Source organism: Somniosus microcephalus, chromosome 13, assembly GCF_052327205.1.
Source record: "Somniosus microcephalus isolate GS21.2 chromosome 13, FLI_Smic_1.0, whole genome shotgun sequence".
In the NCBI taxonomy this organism is placed as follows: domain Eukaryota; kingdom Metazoa; phylum Chordata; class Chondrichthyes; order Squaliformes; family Somniosidae; genus Somniosus; species Somniosus microcephalus.
Window position 1 is genome coordinate 46,939,206 of NC_140999.1, and position 17,557 is coordinate 46,956,762.

At 46.6% G+C, this 17,557-nt stretch overlaps 1 protein-coding gene across 1 annotated transcript in view; it reads left to right on the top strand.

Moving 5' to 3' along the window:
• Window positions 1-4,239: 4,239 nt before the first annotated feature.
• Window positions 4,240-17,557, top strand: part of LOC147108294 (semaphorin-6B-like) — a 789,919-nt gene continuing 776,601 nt past the window's right edge. Inside the window, exon 1 of the mRNA XM_086004876.1 lies at window positions 4,240-4,868. The gene's annotated coding sequence lies outside the window, so the exon portion shown is untranslated. The remainder of the gene's footprint in view (window positions 4,869-17,557) is intronic.

Sequence of the window (17,557 nt, forward strand, 5' to 3'; positions counted from 1 at the left end):
ACATCAGTTGGGGTGTTGTATTTCACCTCAGTGTTCTTTGGTAAGCAAGGAGATGAATCAACCATGATTCCTGCTCCGAGGCACAAGACCCTCCCAACCACCTACCAAGATGTTAACATCGATAAAGAAATACATGTGACAAATAAACTTTGTAGGTCATCCTTGTTTTCCCATCCCTCCATGGCTTCGCCCCTCCCTATCTCTCTAATCTCCTTCAGCCCCACAATCGTCCGAGATATCTGCGCTCCTCTAATTCTGCCCTCTTGAGCATCCCTGATTATAATCACTCAACCATCGGTGGCCGTGCCTTCAGCTGCCTAGGCCCTAAGCTATGGAACTCCCTCCCTAAACCTCTCTACCCTCCTTTAAGACGCTTCTTAAAACCTACCTCTTTGACCAAGCTTTTGATCACTGCCCTAATTTCTTGTGTGGCTCGGTGTCAAGTTTTGTTTTGTCTTATAACAATCCTGTGAAGGGCCTTGGGCCATTTTACTAGGTTAAAGGTGCTATATAAATACAAGTTGTTGTTGTTGTCATGGGATTGATCCATGGTCTGTGTTGAGTTAGCTGAGCTGAGCCTGGGTGGTTCTAGGAGGTGCTATAATTTGCCTCAAAGTGCCCCTGCACTTTGGAGGGGAAGAAGTAAGCTGGGGTCCCACTCGTGGTCACTATTCAAATCTGAAAGTGCACATGTGTGCAGGTTGGGTGAGAAGGGGATTGGGCTCGGCTCACATCTGAAAAGCAGCCAATTGGGTGAAATGCCTAAATGACGCCAGTGGCCATGGGCTTTACCCCGGCAAGAATCGGAACCTTCAGGAGAGGAGGGGAGTCTGACGGACAAAGAGACTTCTCGATTACTTCCCAATTTGAGACTTGTTTTGTAGAACTCTCCAAAGTCCATTAGCCTCGACCTGGAGTCCCGTCTCGGTCAAGTCGCCGAGGACCCGGCCCTGCGGCTGGCGTACGAAGAGAAGAAGGGCGCGCTGAAGGACCTGCAGCTCGTCGGGTCCCGAGGCGCGTACGTGAGGTCGCGGATCCAGTTCCTGCGGGACCTGGACCGCGGCTCCCCCTTCTTCTACTTGCTGGAAAAAAGACGGGGGGTCCGTAAGCAGCTTTTGGAGCTGCTGGCCGACGACGGATCTCCGGTCTCGGATCCGGAGGGAATCCGCGCGGAGACCCGCGCCTATTACGGGGCTCTGTTCTCTCCGGATCCGTCCAGCGAGGACGCGCGCAGAGTTTTGTGGGAGGACCTGCCGAAGGTCGGCCTGGAGGGCGCCGAAAAATTGGACGCTCCTCTGAGTTTGGAGGAGCTGTCCGGCGCCCTCCGCCAGCTCTCTAGGGGGAAGTCCCCGGGGCTGGACGGGCTGACCGTGGAGTTCCACAGGGCATTCTGGGGCGTCCTGGGGGGCGACTACGTGCGGGTCCTGGGGGAATGTTTGGCGACCGGGGAGATGCCCCTCTCGTGGCGCAGGGCGGTGATCGTCCTGCTGCCTAAGAGGGGTGATCTCCACCTCCTCAAGAACTGGCGCCCGGTCTCCCTCCTCAGCACGGATTACAAAATCTTTGCCAGGGCCATGTCTGTTCGCCTTGGCACCGTGCTGGCCCACATGATCCATCCCGACCAGTCCTACACGGTCCCGGGCCGGACCATTCACGATAACATCCATCTGGTCCGGGACCTGGTCCACCATTCCCAGAGGGCTGGTCTGTCGGTCGCCTTCCTTTCCCTGGATCAGGAGAAGGCGTTCGACAGGGTGGATCACGAGTATCTTTTCGGGACTCTGCGCGCATTCGGGTTCGGGACGCATTTTGTCGCCCGGATCCGACTTCTGTACGCTGCCGCGGAGTGTCTGATTAAAGTTAACGGGTCCTTGACGGCGCCCCTTCGCTTCGGGAGGGGGGTGCGTCAGGGATGCCCCATGTCCGGCCAGTTATATGCCATTTGCGTGGAGCCTTTCCTGCGCCTCTTGCGGAAGAGGTTGGCGGGATTGGCTCTGCAAGGGCCGGGCGTGGAGGTGGTCCTCTCGGCTTACGCCGATGACGTGCTCCTTGTGGTCACGGATCCCGTTGACTTGCGGAGGATGCGGGAATGCCAGCAGATTTACTCGGACGCATCCTCCGCCAGGATCAACTGGGGGAAATGTTCTGGACTCCTGGTGGGTCAGTGGCAGGTGGACTCTCTGCCGGAGGAGTTCAGGCCCTTCGCCTGGAGTACCACGCACCTCCTCTACTTGGGAGTCTACCTCAGCCCGGCCGAGGACGCCTGGCCGGCGAACTGGCACGAGCTGGAGGCCAAAGTCACCGCTCGCCTAGGACGCTGGACAGGATTGCTCCGAGTGCTGTCCTACAGGGGTCGGGCGTTGGTCATAAACCAACTGGTGGCCGCCATGTTGTGGTACCGGTTGGTTACTCTGATCCCCCCCCCTGCGTTTGTCGCCAAGATACAGAAGAAGCTCGTCGACTTCTTCTGGAACAACAGGATACACTGGGTCGCTGCCGCGGTTCTGAGTCTCCCGCTTAGGGAGGGCGGTCAGGCGCTGGTGTGCCTTCGCACCCAGGCTGCGACTTTCTGTCTTCGGATGCTGCAGAGATACCTGTACGTCGAGAATCCTCCCAGATGGTGTGCGCTGGCGACGTATTTCTTCCGCCAGCTGCACGGCCTCAATTACGACATGCAGCTCCTGTTTCTGGAAGTGGGCAGCAGGCGTGCCAGCCTGCAGGAGCTGCCTGTCTTTTACCAGGAACTGCTATGGGTTTGGAACTCCGTCGCCTCCAGGCGGAGCTCTCCCCCGTCAGGAATGGCGGCTGTCCTTCGAGAGCCGCTGTTCAGGAATCCGCACCTCCGCATCCGTGAGTTTGGGTGGCTGGCGGAGCGGAGGGCTGTGCCTGGCAGGGTGACTAGAGTCGGGGACCTACTCGATGGCGGAGGAGCGGGCTGGATGGCGCCGGAGGAGTTGGCGCGGCGCATGTCGTGGGACGACGTCCGGCTCGCGGTCGATGCCATCGAGGCGGTGAAGGCGAAGTTGCGCCCCGGCGCCACGAGGTGTATCGAGGCGGCTCAAGCGCGTGGGGCGATCCCGCCCGGGCTTACTCCCGTTCGGACGGAATTCCTTATCGGCGCCCTGCCCCAAAGCTCCCCTAGGGGTTTGGTGCCTCACAACTTGAGCCGTCTCGAGGAGATGCCCTCCGTGCTTTTCCATTCTGCGCGGAGGGGTTTCCTGTACGGGCTGCTCTTGCATACCTTCCACTTTGCCATCTTCGCCTGCCGTCCGGACACGCCGTGGCGTGACGTTTTACCTTCCGGCGGAGGCGGAGGTCCCCAATGGGGGGCTCTCTATGCGGGAGTCTTCCCTTGTTCTATTGGGGACTTGGCCTGGAGGGTGTTGCACAGAGCAGTCCCGTGCAACAAGTTCCTAAGCAGGTTCACGGACTCCCGGGCCGCCTGTTTGTTCTGCGGTCTGGAGGAGTCCGTGTTCCATGTTTGTGTTGGGTGTGGGAGGTTGCAGCCCCTCTTCCATTATTTGAAGGGGCTGCTCCTCAAATTTTGGTTGCACTTCAGTCCCACGCTCTTGATCTACGGTCACCCGGTGCGGAGGGGAGCGGGCAGGTCGGAGGACCTCCTCGTGGGTCTGCTCCTGGGCCTGGCCAAGAAAGCCATTAATTGGTCCAGGCAGCGGGCGATCGAGGGGGTCGTCCGGCCGGATTGCCTCCCTCTCTTCCGCGGCCATGTTCGCGGCCGGGTGGCCCTGGAGATGGAGCACGCGGTGTCCGCCGGCGAGCTCGAGCTCTTTCGAGACCGGTGGGCGCCGCGGGGACTGGAGTGCGTAGTTGGTTTAAACAACCAAACTTTAATTTAAGTGGTTAAGTTTTGTTTCGGGGTTTATTGGACTGGTTGTTAGTGTATTTGTTTAATGTATTTTTATTGGTTTAAACAAAGAGGAAAGTCCATTAGCTGTTGCTAATTGTTAGTTCAAAAAAGCCATTTATATTAAAACCGTGCTACTGAGCAGGTCATTAAAAAAACAAAATATTCTACTGAAAAAAATCCGTCAAAAACAAATATTTACAGCTTTCTAAACCCCTGAACTGAATTGTTTTGTTGGGGAAATCTGTAAAATATTTACTTTTAAGTCCTAGATCTGAGTGAAGAGGCTTCTCATTTTATGTAGGATTGTGTCAGTGAAAGCTTTGGTTTTGTATTTCTCTTATGTACAAGAAAGAAAATAAATGGATCAGTAATACAGTTGTGTGGGGGGGAAAAAAAACCAGAAGCCAGTCCAGTTTCTGTGCAAGCTCCAGTTCAGGTTTTGCTACATGCTGGAGGCTGGTGCTTGGAGTAGCTGTGAGATGAGGGCACTGTGTGCGCTCCTGGTATCACACAGAGGTATGAGGTGGGAGCTCAGCCCCAATCCCGCGCAGAGTGTTTCACAGACACTGAAGGGGGAGAGAGAGACACACTGCATATCCACACACAAACAAATCACTTTCACGGCTGTTGTCCTCTCCCCCACTCCACCCCCGTGGATCTACACACTGCAGAAGGCACAACAGAACCAGGTGGCTTTCAACTGTATACAGCTGCTGTGACTACAAGCAGACTTCCAGGACTGTTTCCCCCTACCCTTTTACCGGCTAGTTCTGCCAAGGAGTAGCATTTGGACTGAAGTGCAGGGCCAGGACAGGTGTGGAGACAACTAGTTAAGAACATGAGCTGAGAAGAGCCCCCAGATGGGTGATCAGTGAAGCTCTCCATGCATTGCCTGTATGCTTGCCGAATCCTTTAGAGTGTTAGAAACCCAGCTAATAAGGTAATTCAGGCGAGTGCTCACCCCGGGTGCATGCAGGAGCCGTTTGACACTGAAAGCAAGGTAACAAAAGCCTCCTCAGATTTCTTTTTGACTGTTAATTATTTGATGTGATTTTTTTTGCAATGTTAATGATCATGAATGTATTAGCAATTTGCGATTGTACTGGAAACGCATTAATCTCAATACAATTGTCTTTTGACTAACCCTTCGTCTTCTGTGCCTTTACAAAAAATTCTGCTGGATTCTGTTTCTCTTAAAGGATCCTGAAAGATGACTTAAAAGGTAGTTTCTCGTATAGGCATCTGTGACTTAGCAAAAATCTGGAATTTCAAGTCCATATTTTTCCCCCATAGCACTTCAGTCAGGGTTAGAGGAACTTGTAAATATTTGGTTTTGAAAATAGCTTTTTCAGTCGACTCCCTCCCGTCTCTGACCAGCACAATACCAATGTTTCACTTACCTTATGTGAATGGTTTCTTTGGACTAACTACTGGCAGCAGCTAATGGATAATTTATTGCAAAATGAAAACTGCTTTCAATCATTGGATAAGTGTGTTGTGATTGTCATCTGTTAAACACTGGGGAAAAAAATCAGCTCACTTTATAAAGGAGAGGAATGGGTTGACTGGTTGGGGAAGTGCCCCCTTTTTTTATTACTGGTTGTGGATTCGAGATGTCGTTCTCTGCAGGTGAATTAAAGCAGGGTTCGGTTTATGAATAGTAGACCACCCTCTTCTATCAGTAGTGCTTTACGTTCACCCTTCATTAGCTGCTTCGGCCAGTAGCCCGTTGGGTTCCTTTGTGAGACCTCTATCTCCGTTACTCCTCTCTTAATGGGGGAGGGTGAAGAGAACGTTCACCTCTTGCTCTGTTTTAGCCTTGTTTTCAGATCCGGGCTAGCCTGTTAAGTAATCTGTAAATAGCTAGAGCTTGCACTATAAGGAACGGCAACCTTTCTGATCAGGGGAGTGGGGGTGGTCGTAACAATGGAGCTCAACCCTGTCCTCACCCGGAATATGCACACAGGCACTCTCACTTTCCAGCAGCAATAACTAGGTAGCATCAGGCATAGAAAGACTGGATGATTTCACCTTCTGTAGCCCAGAGGCACGTGGGACAATTGTAGCAGTCCGACTGAATGATATTGGCTAATTCAGAAGGAACCTGGGACCTTCTAGGTCTGTATGGGTGATACTATGTCAAGTGGGACATGTACCCACAGAGAAAGCTAGGGAGCCCCTTGGGCAATTACTAGCAGATTTCATCTATGTTTCCTTCAATAGACTGGACCTGAACATTGTTAAATGTAGAGACAGAGGAGAAGTAGCAGCATTCAGGGAGACTGGTCTTCCAATTGTGTGCTGCCTCTTCTCAAAAACTAGGCAACTACTGTAGGCAATCCTTTTGAGTGTTTCCTGTCTCCTGGCACCACCCATCGAGACATTTCGTTCATAGTAGCTATCCTTTGTCTTGTTACTGTGTATACGTGTCGATTAAAGATTGCAAGGATGTCTTCCTCATTTGTGTATCTCTGTTTAGATTTTAGTGCTGGCTCGTTACACATTTCCCAGTATGTTCTATTCTGCCAGTAAGAGCTAACTGGCTTTTGCAGTTGTCTTACCTTAATGGAGATTTTCTAAAGTCTTTTCCATTGCATTAGGTGTTAATCCCCCGCCTGGGTGCTGGGCCCTATGCTGCTGTTTGTAATGTGTTTTGTAGTGATGTTTGTATAAAACCTCTGATTTGTGTCTTCAATTCTATTGCATTGGCAGAAATTAGGCGAAACTATAAAGACCCATTTAGGAGATACTGTCTGCTTTGACTGTGAATACCTTCCTGCTTTTAGATGGAGTTAAATTGAGTTCTCATTCTCCATGAATTGTAAACTATGGGATCGAAAACAAAACATTTAAATGACTGATCTGCTTTAGTTGTGCTGTGACTCCAACGAATCAATATATTCAGTACCAGGACCCATGTTCGAGACTGATTAGTACACAAGGTGATAGCCAAGTGGCTTAATTGATTCCAGCTTTCCCAGTTACGAGTGGTCAAGTTTAGCAATGCAGAGTCTTCTAAAATGAAAAGCAGACACTAAAAGCCTGGTGTTTTTAAAATGTAAGATCAGTTTTTTTTTCCTGTTTGGTTTCTGTGTCTCACACTGTGGAGACATAATTATTAAGGGTTTCAATGAATTTTCATCATCAGCTAAGCAAACATCAGCACTTGAGCCATGATCCTCGCCCCAGCTCTGCCACATCTCGCCCACTGGCTAGTTTTGGTCTTGGCAAAGGCTGCAATGCTAACTCAACTGATATGGGGGCAGGGGTAATTCCAGTCAATGGAGAGTAAAATCAGGCAGGGTGTAAGACAGGCAATCCGATCCACTCCTGTGAGTATCCCTCCGGGTAGTTAGGTTAAAATTACTCGCTTATAGGGTTTTTCTGTTGAGGAACCAGGGTGAAGGGCAAGGGTTCATCATGCAGGACACGACCAACGTTGTAGGAATGAAGACAGAGGCAAATGAAGAAGCAGAAAGAAATACATTTGCATTTTTATCGCAACTTATCCTATCCTGCAACAGTGACAAAGTGCTTTACATACAATGAATTACTTTGAAGTGCTGTGACTGTTATATTGATAAAAATGTTGCATACTGAAAGCTATTGGTCAAAGGAGGACTGTTAGCCAGGATATCGTACTATTTTTCTTTGAAAAATCTTAAATCATTTGCTAGTTTAGGTGGATGTTAAACATCTCATCTAAAAGATGGTACCTCTGACAGTGCAGAACTCCCTCAATACTGTAGTGTCGGCCAAGATTATATGCTCAAGCTCTAGAGTGGAGCTTCAACCCACAACCTTCTGTCAGAGGGAAGAGTGCAATCAACTAACTCTCGATTAGATGACATCAATTACTAACTAGACTCTCCTATAACCATTAGGAGGAAGATTGGCAGTTGATCCCTTTAAGAACAAGAGCAAAGCCACTTTTGAAATTTAAATGAAGTTCTCAATGCAGAAATCCAACCAGGGAATTGGAGCCTGTTCATCAGCCAATCAGATTGTGTAACTTTAATAAAGCGCCTATTAATAAAAAATGAATTAAATTTGCATTTCTATTTTATTGAAGTAAATTCTGCACATGAAGAAAACATACTGTGCCCTACACAGGCATCTAATTGCATTCGATTAAATACAAGATTCAGATTTCTACAGAATTATCTTTTTTTAGATGGTCTGCTCTGGTTAACCCTTTGAATACCTCACCAAAACATTGTTCTCCCCCTCATGAAGGTGGTCACTGACTGCTTTCTGTTACCTTACCTAGTACACTGCAATTGGCCTCAGAACGCCAATAAAACAGGCAGGTTTCTTGCTCTTGATCACCGGCTAAAAAGTGAATGTGTGACGATTGGGTGGGGGCAGGATCATGCTCAATGTGATGCCCTCCACATTTAAATAGCCCATTGACTCTAACTTATAAATGAAGCCAAGACTCCAAACCCTAGCTTGAGTCAACAGGATAGATTTTCAATTTGCCACCCGGACGAACGCTGGCATTGTCGATCAGCTGCCTCTTAATGAAACCTAATGGGGCAGATTTCGCTGTAGCAGGGCATCTAACGGCCTTTGCCATTAGTTAGCCCTTTTATGTCTTTATAAATTTTTTGCGCAGCAAGTTGCTGAAAGTGTGAGCTCTGAACGTCACAGCAAGGGATACAGAGCATCTAGGACCTGAGTGAACAGGGCAACCGACTGTCTATCTCCTTAACCAATCAGATTGAAGGATTGTGAAATAAACAAAGCAAGGACTGTGAAGGAAGTGTAAGTTAGAGAGGGTGAATTCAATGTCAAATCAGGTACAGAAAGAGAAATAACGAGAAGGAAAGATTGGATTGAGAGAGAGAAAAAAGAGGCCAAGGTATTAAAAAAAAATGAAAATTTAAAATTTTACATTCTTAATATCTCCAACAACAATTCAAACCTGAAGGAATGTGACACCATACCTGTAATAGTTAATATTCAGTGCTAGAGAGGGTGATTGGCAGTAATTAACACTTATTACATTGTTAAAAGGGTGCTTACACTTGAAATGACAAGACTTAACTTAAAGTTCTGAACCCCCCCCCCCATAAACTTCAGCTCATCCATATTCTACACAGCATCAAGTTCTGCTTGTCCATCATCCCTGCTCTTGCTGATCTACATTGGCTCCCAATCGCCTAATATTATAAATTTTCAGCCTGGGGTTCACATGTCCTCATGGCCTTGCCCCGCTCTATCTCTGCGACCTCCTCTAGCCCTAATATCCTCCGGGAACTCTGCGCTCCTCCCACTCTGACCAGTTGTGCATCCCTGTCTCCATTTGCCCTACCGTTGATGAGCCACCTAGGCCCCACACTCTGGAATTTGCAAACTAAACCCCTCCATCTCTTCACCTCCCACTCCTCCTTTAAGACCCTCATTAAAACTAATCTCATTGACCAAGCTTTTGGTCACCCCTTTTAATATCTCCGTCTTTGGCTCGCGTACATCTCTTTTATTAGATGCTGTGAGGCGCTTTGAGATGGTTTTCTATGTTAAAGGTGATATCTAAATGCAACTTGTTGTCAAAATGATGTCATGTGAAAGGGATGGAACGGTGTGTTGCAACATGAAATACACAAGTGTGTTTCTAAAAGAAATGCAAAAAGGTTAAACAAACACTTACAATGAAATGAGGGCCCTTTAAAATGCAGCTTGATGTTGCATTTTGATTGAGCTTGGCCCTGTAGCTTTGCTGGTGTGTTTCGGCTGGGCTTGGTATTATAGATTTGCTGATGTGCTTTATCAGGGTTTGGTAGTGCAGGTTTATTGCTGTGTTTCGGATGGGTTTGGTAGTGCAGGTTTATTGCTGTGTTTCGGATGGGTTTGGTAGTGCAGGTTTATTGCTGTGTTTCGGATGGGTTTGGTAGTGCAGGTTTATTGCTGTGTTTCGGATGGTTTTGGTAGTGCAGGTTTATTGCTGTGTTTCGGATGGTTTTGGTAGTGCAGGTTTATTGCTGTGTTTCGGATGGGTTTGGTAGTGCAGGTTTATTGCTGTGTTTCGGATGGGTTTGGTAGTAGGTTTATTGCTGTGTTTCGGATGGGTTTGGTAGTGCAGGTTTATTGCTGTGTTTCGGATGGGTTTGGTAGTATAGATTTATTGCTGTGTTTCGGATGGGTTTGGTAGTAGGTTTATTGCTGTGTTTCAGATGGTTTTGGTAGTGCAGGTTTATTGCTGTGTTTCGGATGGGTTTGGTAGTATAGGTTTGTTATATTTACAATGACATCCTTGCTGGATTCCAGCCCTCCAGCACTTCCTTCATGCTTTGTCCTGGCACAGCTTTGGCTGGTATCAGGTTAGCTTGTGCTGTGTCTTGCATTGAACTCAGTGGAGCACTGACTGCTCCGACTCATCCGGAATCAAATCTATTTGTTTCAGATCTCATTTTAAACCAGCACCTGGAGATGGCAGTTTCATTTAACAAACATCACCAGAGTGACATCAATACAAAGGGATTTGATTTCTTTCCCACGTATCCAGCCAAAACTGACCGTCCAATTCCCATTGGAAAAATAATTGGATTTCCTGAAATTCTCGAGGGTAAAAGGGGTTAATTCAATACAGCTGAACGTTTGGAACAAACTTTATCCAGCCCATTGTGCAACAGGTTTCATCCTAGAACTTGCACAGACTGTCCCTGCTCCAAGATGTCGATGAGTATGAATTATGCGTTTGACACTGGATAACTGCTTTCACTAGCTTGTTCGACCAGTGTGTGGGAGTAGCTTCAAGTTGTTGTTGGCCTTTTTTTCTGCTTTGTAAGTTATTAAATATATAACTCCAAGTGCGTACGGAAAAGACTAGGTCTGTACTCAACACGTGGGAGTGAATGCATTCAATTGATTGTTCTGCATCGCCAGGTTTACAAGACATCCCACACATTGAGAACAGTCCACTTCTTCATGGAGCTCTGCCAGAATCATTTCTGTCTAGGTTTTTAGGGATAAGCTGACCCCTGAAAGATCGATCCAAATTGGTCTGAACTACCTCTTGTTCATAAGAACAAAAACCCTAGCCCAGCAAAATCTCCTACTTCACTAAGCATCAGGAAAGCATGCTTAGCTTCCAATCTTTGACAGTGCCATTGGAGGCTAATCTTTGCTGCACATTTACCTGTCTGAACCTGGAAGAGGCTCTGCTGACGGGTATTCCTGATCTGGGCACTGGGTGGGTTAAAGGTCATTACAGCCAGGGTCCGGAGTTTTCAGACATTCTCAGTTCCTGCAAAAATAACATTAGTTTGGAGTGGAATGATGTCGTCATTGCTAACCATGTTGCCATGGCTCTGCTATATTTGTAAATATGTCAGTGTGTAGGGATCAGTTTACTACTGTGCTGTCCCCTTAAGCTTTACAATTTCTCTGAGAAACTGTTTTGCAGTTGTTCTGAAAGCTTTCATCAAGGCAGTTCAGTTTATTGATCTTTCTATGGTGAACCAAAGAAGGGCCCAGTAGAGAGACCCTCCCCAACATGGCCTCATTGAGGCTATGAACATAAAGCTGTTGCAAATAAAGCAATTTTGCACCAATAAATTTGAGCTGAGAGAGAGTACTTTTATTTAGGAACAAGGAAATGCCATTTGACCCAATAAGCCCACCCCTTAAAAAACAAAATTCTCCCCTTTATTTCCTTCCTTGTTCGAAGTTGCTTATTCTGTCTGAGATTCCGTGGTACCCTCAGCCCTCCGATACCTCATGCAATCACCATTCTCCATGTCCGAGCCCAGACAGTGACTAATGGCAGGTTATTACTCCATGAGGACATCACAGCCGAGGCCCATTCTTTCCTCACCCAGTCTCCACAGATGTGAACTTGGAATCCCCGGATAGTGATCAGGAGAGGAAGCCGGGCTGATTCCCCGCTCCCTAACCCGTAGGCACTGAGGCCAATTGTAATGCTCCAGTTGCTGCCCCAACTGAGATCAGCTAAGTCAGCATAAAGCAGGGATAATACTGGGGGCCTGCCTGGCTGGTATGGGTCAGCTTTACAATGACAGTGCACTTACAAACTGAATCAAGTGAATTTAATGATTTGTTCCATTATAATTGACAAAGAAACTGGTGTTATTGACTTGATGGATAGCGCTCTGCTGAAGTGGATTGAAAAAGTTGGCTGTTGTCCTAAAATCAAGCTGCCTCTTTGTTGGGTCACTGTGCAGTTTTTAGTGGACGTTTTCCTTTACCTTGCCAACTTAAAGGGAGCTACGACACTGGTTTCTGAGTGGCATTGACAGAAGTGAGCAGGTGAGCGCAACATTTCCTTATTTTCTTCCACAAAGAGACAACAGGTGGAACTGACAAAAAAAAAATCTGCTGTCACATCCCAACCAGATGCTAATTTGCCAGAGTCTGCACGCTTGCTCCAGTGCAGCACCACAGTGACCCCAATCAGATCATTTTGGATAAGTCTGCGAGCATCAAACTCTGATGAGACAAAGACTCTGGATCCTTTTCAATGGGATATAGGAACAGGAGTAGGCCACTCAGCCCCTCAAGGCTGCCCCGCCATTCAATTAGATCATGGCTCTGTACCTCAAATCCATTTACCTGCCATATCCTTTGATACGCTTATCTAACAAAAATCTATCAATCTCAGTCTTGAAAGCTCCAATTGTCCCAGCACACTCAGCCTTTTTGGGGGGAGAATTCCTGATTTCAAGTATGGCGGTAGCATGGCCATGTTTTTAAGCCAATACTTGTGTGTAAGGGGAGGGGATTATAGGGTATCCCTTTTCCATGGTGATCTAGTGCAGCAGTGTTCATTTTCATCAAGTCTAATCGGGATCTGTCTATTTCCATGGAAATCTGGAGGAAAAGGCCCATTTTCCATTTCGATCGAATGAGCAGCACCCGTTTTCCGTTGAGATGCAGTGGGGAATATCCACTTCCCCTGGAGGTTTAGTAGCTTCTTTGCATGATGTTGCTCTGCCTCTATTAGCTTACCAATCAGTCTCGGTGGGAGTCGGGTGCTTCCTCTCCCAATTCTAGCTCCACTAAATCAATTTTGGCATTTAAGCAAATATCACTGAAATGTCAGCGCTTTGAGTGGCATCATTCTCCAATGATAATTTCCTCTGTCAAAGCAGATGGAACAATTATCAATATTTGTGGAAGAGATAGCTTTGTGGACAGGATGGGGAATTCATGAAAACAGCATTCTCCAAGAATGCTGCGATGTAGGCTTGAGTTGAAAGGTGATTCCGGTTGGGTTTGCATGCTGACTGTTGAAGTATCCTGAAGGGGGCACTGAGAGTTTTATTCAAATAAGAAGTAAATCTACAGACAGGGAAAAGCATCCTTTTCTGTCTAGTGTCGGAAAATAGTGAGAGAATCTGGAAAGCACTGACATGACAGGAAAGGATGATGATTAATTTACACAGGATTACATAGGATATACGGCACAGAAACAGGCCATTCGGCCCAAACAGCCCATGCTGGCGTTTATGCTCCACTCGAGCCTCCTCATTTCCTTCCTCATCTAACTCTATCAGCATAACCCTCCATTCCCTTCTCCCTCATGCTTATCTAGCCTCCCCTTAAATCCATCTTTACTATAAATTTGGAATTTTCAAATCTAACCATGTTTAAACTGAAATCTGGTACTAAAATTTCAAAAAGTTATGCTTAGATCAGCCAGATCTCTCCGCCTTTGTTTGCTCCGGTCAGATTCAGCTCCTTGTTTAGTTAGGTCACAATTCCACTTGTGTGACTCTCTATGCGATTGCAGTTACATTGACACTGGGCGGGTAGCGGACAGAGGCCAGCTAGTTCCCTTTAGACGAGATGGGAACAGCAGACAGTGATGTTCAGTTCATGTTCTGGAATTGTTTCTACTTGAGGCCGCCCTGTAATATACTGGTGCTCGAAGGTTGCCAACTCTGGTTGGACATAATCCAGGAGGTTTTATCACATGACCTCCCGCCTCCAACCCCCCCCCCCCACGTCTGCCATTGGTCGCCTGACACGTCCATCCTCGTGGCGCACCACCTTCCCTCGCTAATTGGAAAGCAAACAGACCCTTCGTTACCTGATTGGATGATTCTTGACTGTCAGTCAAACAGCCGTTTCCCCCCCCCCATCTCCAATATTTTTGTAACTAATAAATAAAAGCATTCAAAGACAATGAAAAAAGAACACGCAATATTTTTTAATGTCTTTTCTCCCGAGTTGTTCGCAGCAGTGTTCTGAAAATTATCGTCAGTCTGTGCAGATGGACCGAGGGCCAAAATAAAATGGTGGCAGGTGGCAGCCATTTGCATTACAGCACTGATTCTGCTGGCTCTGGTGGTGTGTGAGAAACAAGCTTGAGGTGCTTCTCTCTGCTGCTCCAGAGGCAGTGGTGCTGTCTCATTTATCTTACAGCACTGTCACTGAAGCCGGGGCTGATATTAGGGCATGCAGCGTGTAAGGTAAATGTAGCCTGATTCACTCCCAGCCCTGTCCTGCACAGCGGTCTTCCTGCCAGCAACCATAGAGCAGTCCAGACACAGCCCTAGAAGAAGGCATCACCTCGCTGTCCAACCATAGGAAAGTGCAGGTGTGTGGTTATCTAGCGTGGACTGAATCAGGATTGCCTATGATCCTCTCCACAGTCAAAGACCTTCTCCATTCTCGTTGATTAACCTCACACATGAAGAATTTTGATGAAGTGCCAGTAGGTTCACCACCTCTCCGGGATTGCCCCAGAGTCTCCAGGAATTAAAGATGAATTTCCAGGACACTGCTGCGAGCAACCCGGGGAGAAAAGTCATAGAGGGCATTGAAAGAAATGATATTTTTAACATTTTTTCATTTATTAGTTATAAGAGATGGGCGGTGGAGGCTGTTTCACTAACGGTTAAGAATTATCTAATCGGGTAAGGAAGAGTCTGTTTGCTTTCCAATTGGCATAGGATGGTGGTGCGCACCGAGGATAGGCATGTTGGGTGACCAATGGCAGAATGTTGGGGGCGGGGTGATTGGAGGTCATGTGATGAAACCTCCTGGATTATGTCCAACCAACGTTGCCTACCCTAGGTGCCAGAGGGCATCCTCTGCCTGTAGGTCTCTGACCTTCATGGGTTAGCACCTTCAGGAAAGGTGGGAAGAAAACTGGAATTAAAACAACAAGCTCGGTTCTCCTGTTTCTGCACTGTGGGGAGCCCATTGCCCTGGGAAAAGTGCCAAAAGCCTTCAGGCCATAAAAGGGTTAATTGACAAGAAGCAGGACATGCTGTGCAACCTTTCAGAGATAAAAATGATCATCCTTTTACTGACAAAACCTATATTTAGATTCAAACAAAATGCCTCTTCAACAGCATAAGACCACGTTTCGGTCTGAGCTGCTATCATCTTTCATTGGGAAGCAAAACAAATCCCACGTCAGTGAGACAAGTGTGAAGGAAATAGCTTCTTTATTTTTGTATCTGTTGTTCAATGACTGCTTCAAAGTCCATGGAGGCATTTCTGTAACGTAAGACGTGAACCTTCCACTCCTGCGAAATTAGCAATTCAGCAAGTTACAAATTCTCAATTGTGTCTCAAGGTAATTGGGTTCCAATTTCCAGTAAGCTGAAGAATACATGGCTATGGTGTATGATTTATTCTCTGCTCTGCTGAAGCTGCTGGCTGATGCTGGGGCACGATGTAACTGGTGTCGACTGACCACCAGTTCCTCACTCCAGCGGCCATTCTTCACAGAAGAGTGAGCGTCGGCTGTGTGGGGCATCACAACCAAGCCTGACACTATCTCTTCAGCTGCTTCCCCCAAACCCATATTTGCACACTTTACAACAGAAGTTGCTCAATAGCAATCAGGAGCAGACTTGCCTTCGGGAGTTGGAAAGGAATTTACCAGAGTATACCCTAAATTCTCTGAGGCTTTTTTTGTCTATCTCATGAGTTTGTGTTATGGGGTGGGTCTGGTGGGGTATGAGGTTGTATCCATTGGTATATGAGCTTGCACTCTTCTCTGGATGGTGTGAGCTTGATGGCGCAGGCTCTGGCTGATGTCCCTTTCGCAGGGCTAATTGCGATGCCCCTACTGCCAGCATGGCTGAGGTCAGTTAATTCAGTATAGGCCAGCGATCAAACCAGAGACTTTTCTGATCCAAAGGAGAATGAATTGGAGAAGTAAAAGACTGAGATTCAAGCTTTGATCTCATGGCTTGGAATTCAGTGCACTGGCATGATAGCTCCCTAATTGCTTGAAAGCGTCTGCGACTAATTGTAACAGCAGTTTATCTGCATCTAAGTGTTCCAGACAATCTGCTCAAGCTGGTCCACTTTCAGTTTCGACCAATCTCTCCAGTGTTGTGTCTTTCTTCCTCCTGCTCTTCAGCCCTGCAAAAAAAAACAGCAGTTTAAAAACAATTGCAAGATTTTGAGCTATAGACATAGGCATTTCTGGAACAATATATAATAATAAATATATTTATTGATAATACTAATCATGCCGTATCAGGTCAGAACATTTCAAAGTGCTTCACACAGTGAATTACTTTTCGAAGTGCAGTGACTGCTGACATGTAGGAAAATGTCGCAACCAATCAGCACCAATAACTTCCCACAAAGTCAATGAGATGAATACCCAGTTAATCTGTTCTTGGTGGTGTTGGTTGAGGGAGTAGTGTTGACGAGGGAATTTGGGAGAACTCTTCTCTTTTTCGATTAGTGCCGTGCGATTATTAATGTCCACCGGGATCACAGACAGGGCACAGAGTTGTGAAGATTGCCCATGATCCATGCCAAATGGAACAATGCTACCACTAGGTATGTCATTTTAGTTATCAGCTTTTTTCTTTCTAGCAGTGAACATGGAAGTCCAACTAGCCTTCAAACGCATCCCCCCCCCCCCCCAACCCCAGGTACTCATCTGTCTCCTTGTAAAAGGATGACTGCTAAGATGAAATCTTTGGCAAATGGACTGCTGTACATTGTATTATAATATTTTATGTAACTTAGATTCAGAAAAATTTACACCACAGAAACTTAAAAGAAATCTCTTCAAAGCGTTAATTTATTTAGCAACATCCAAGTACAATTAATACCAGGTTTTTTTTCTATTTCATAGTGATGATACCATAATTCAGAACAGACTGTAATGTGAGAAATGTTCACAGTTGATCAGTGGAACAAATTCCCAATCCATGAATCAAATAGTTCTCTAACCAGCAACCTTTCTCTCCGTCACAACCTTTCTTGTTGTTCTTTGTTTTATTGAAACATCTGTGCTCCTCTGAACTCTCTTGCTCTTCCAAATATACCATCTTACACACTCTTCATCCTCTCAGCATCCACATTTTGCTGAAGCCAAGCCTCATTGCACCGTCTCCTAATTTATCCTACCCCAGGGACATCAGAACTATTGAACTCCTAACTTCATGGAGTCATTCTTCCTCTTACCATCTGTAGACTTCCAAATCTGAAACTTGCCATCACCTAATCAATACTTCTTGATTTATTTTGTCTTCTATTCTTCTCAGCCTTAAGAACATAAGAACATAAGAAATAGGAGCAGGAGTAGGCCATTTGGTCCTTCGAGCCTGCTCCACCATTCATTAAGATCATGGCTGATCTTCTACCTCTTCTGCCTTGGTGATGTCCTGCATAGTGAGCCTTCTCCATTCACCTACGTTTCTCGATAATTAAAAAAACAAATTACATCTAACTTTTACAAGAAAC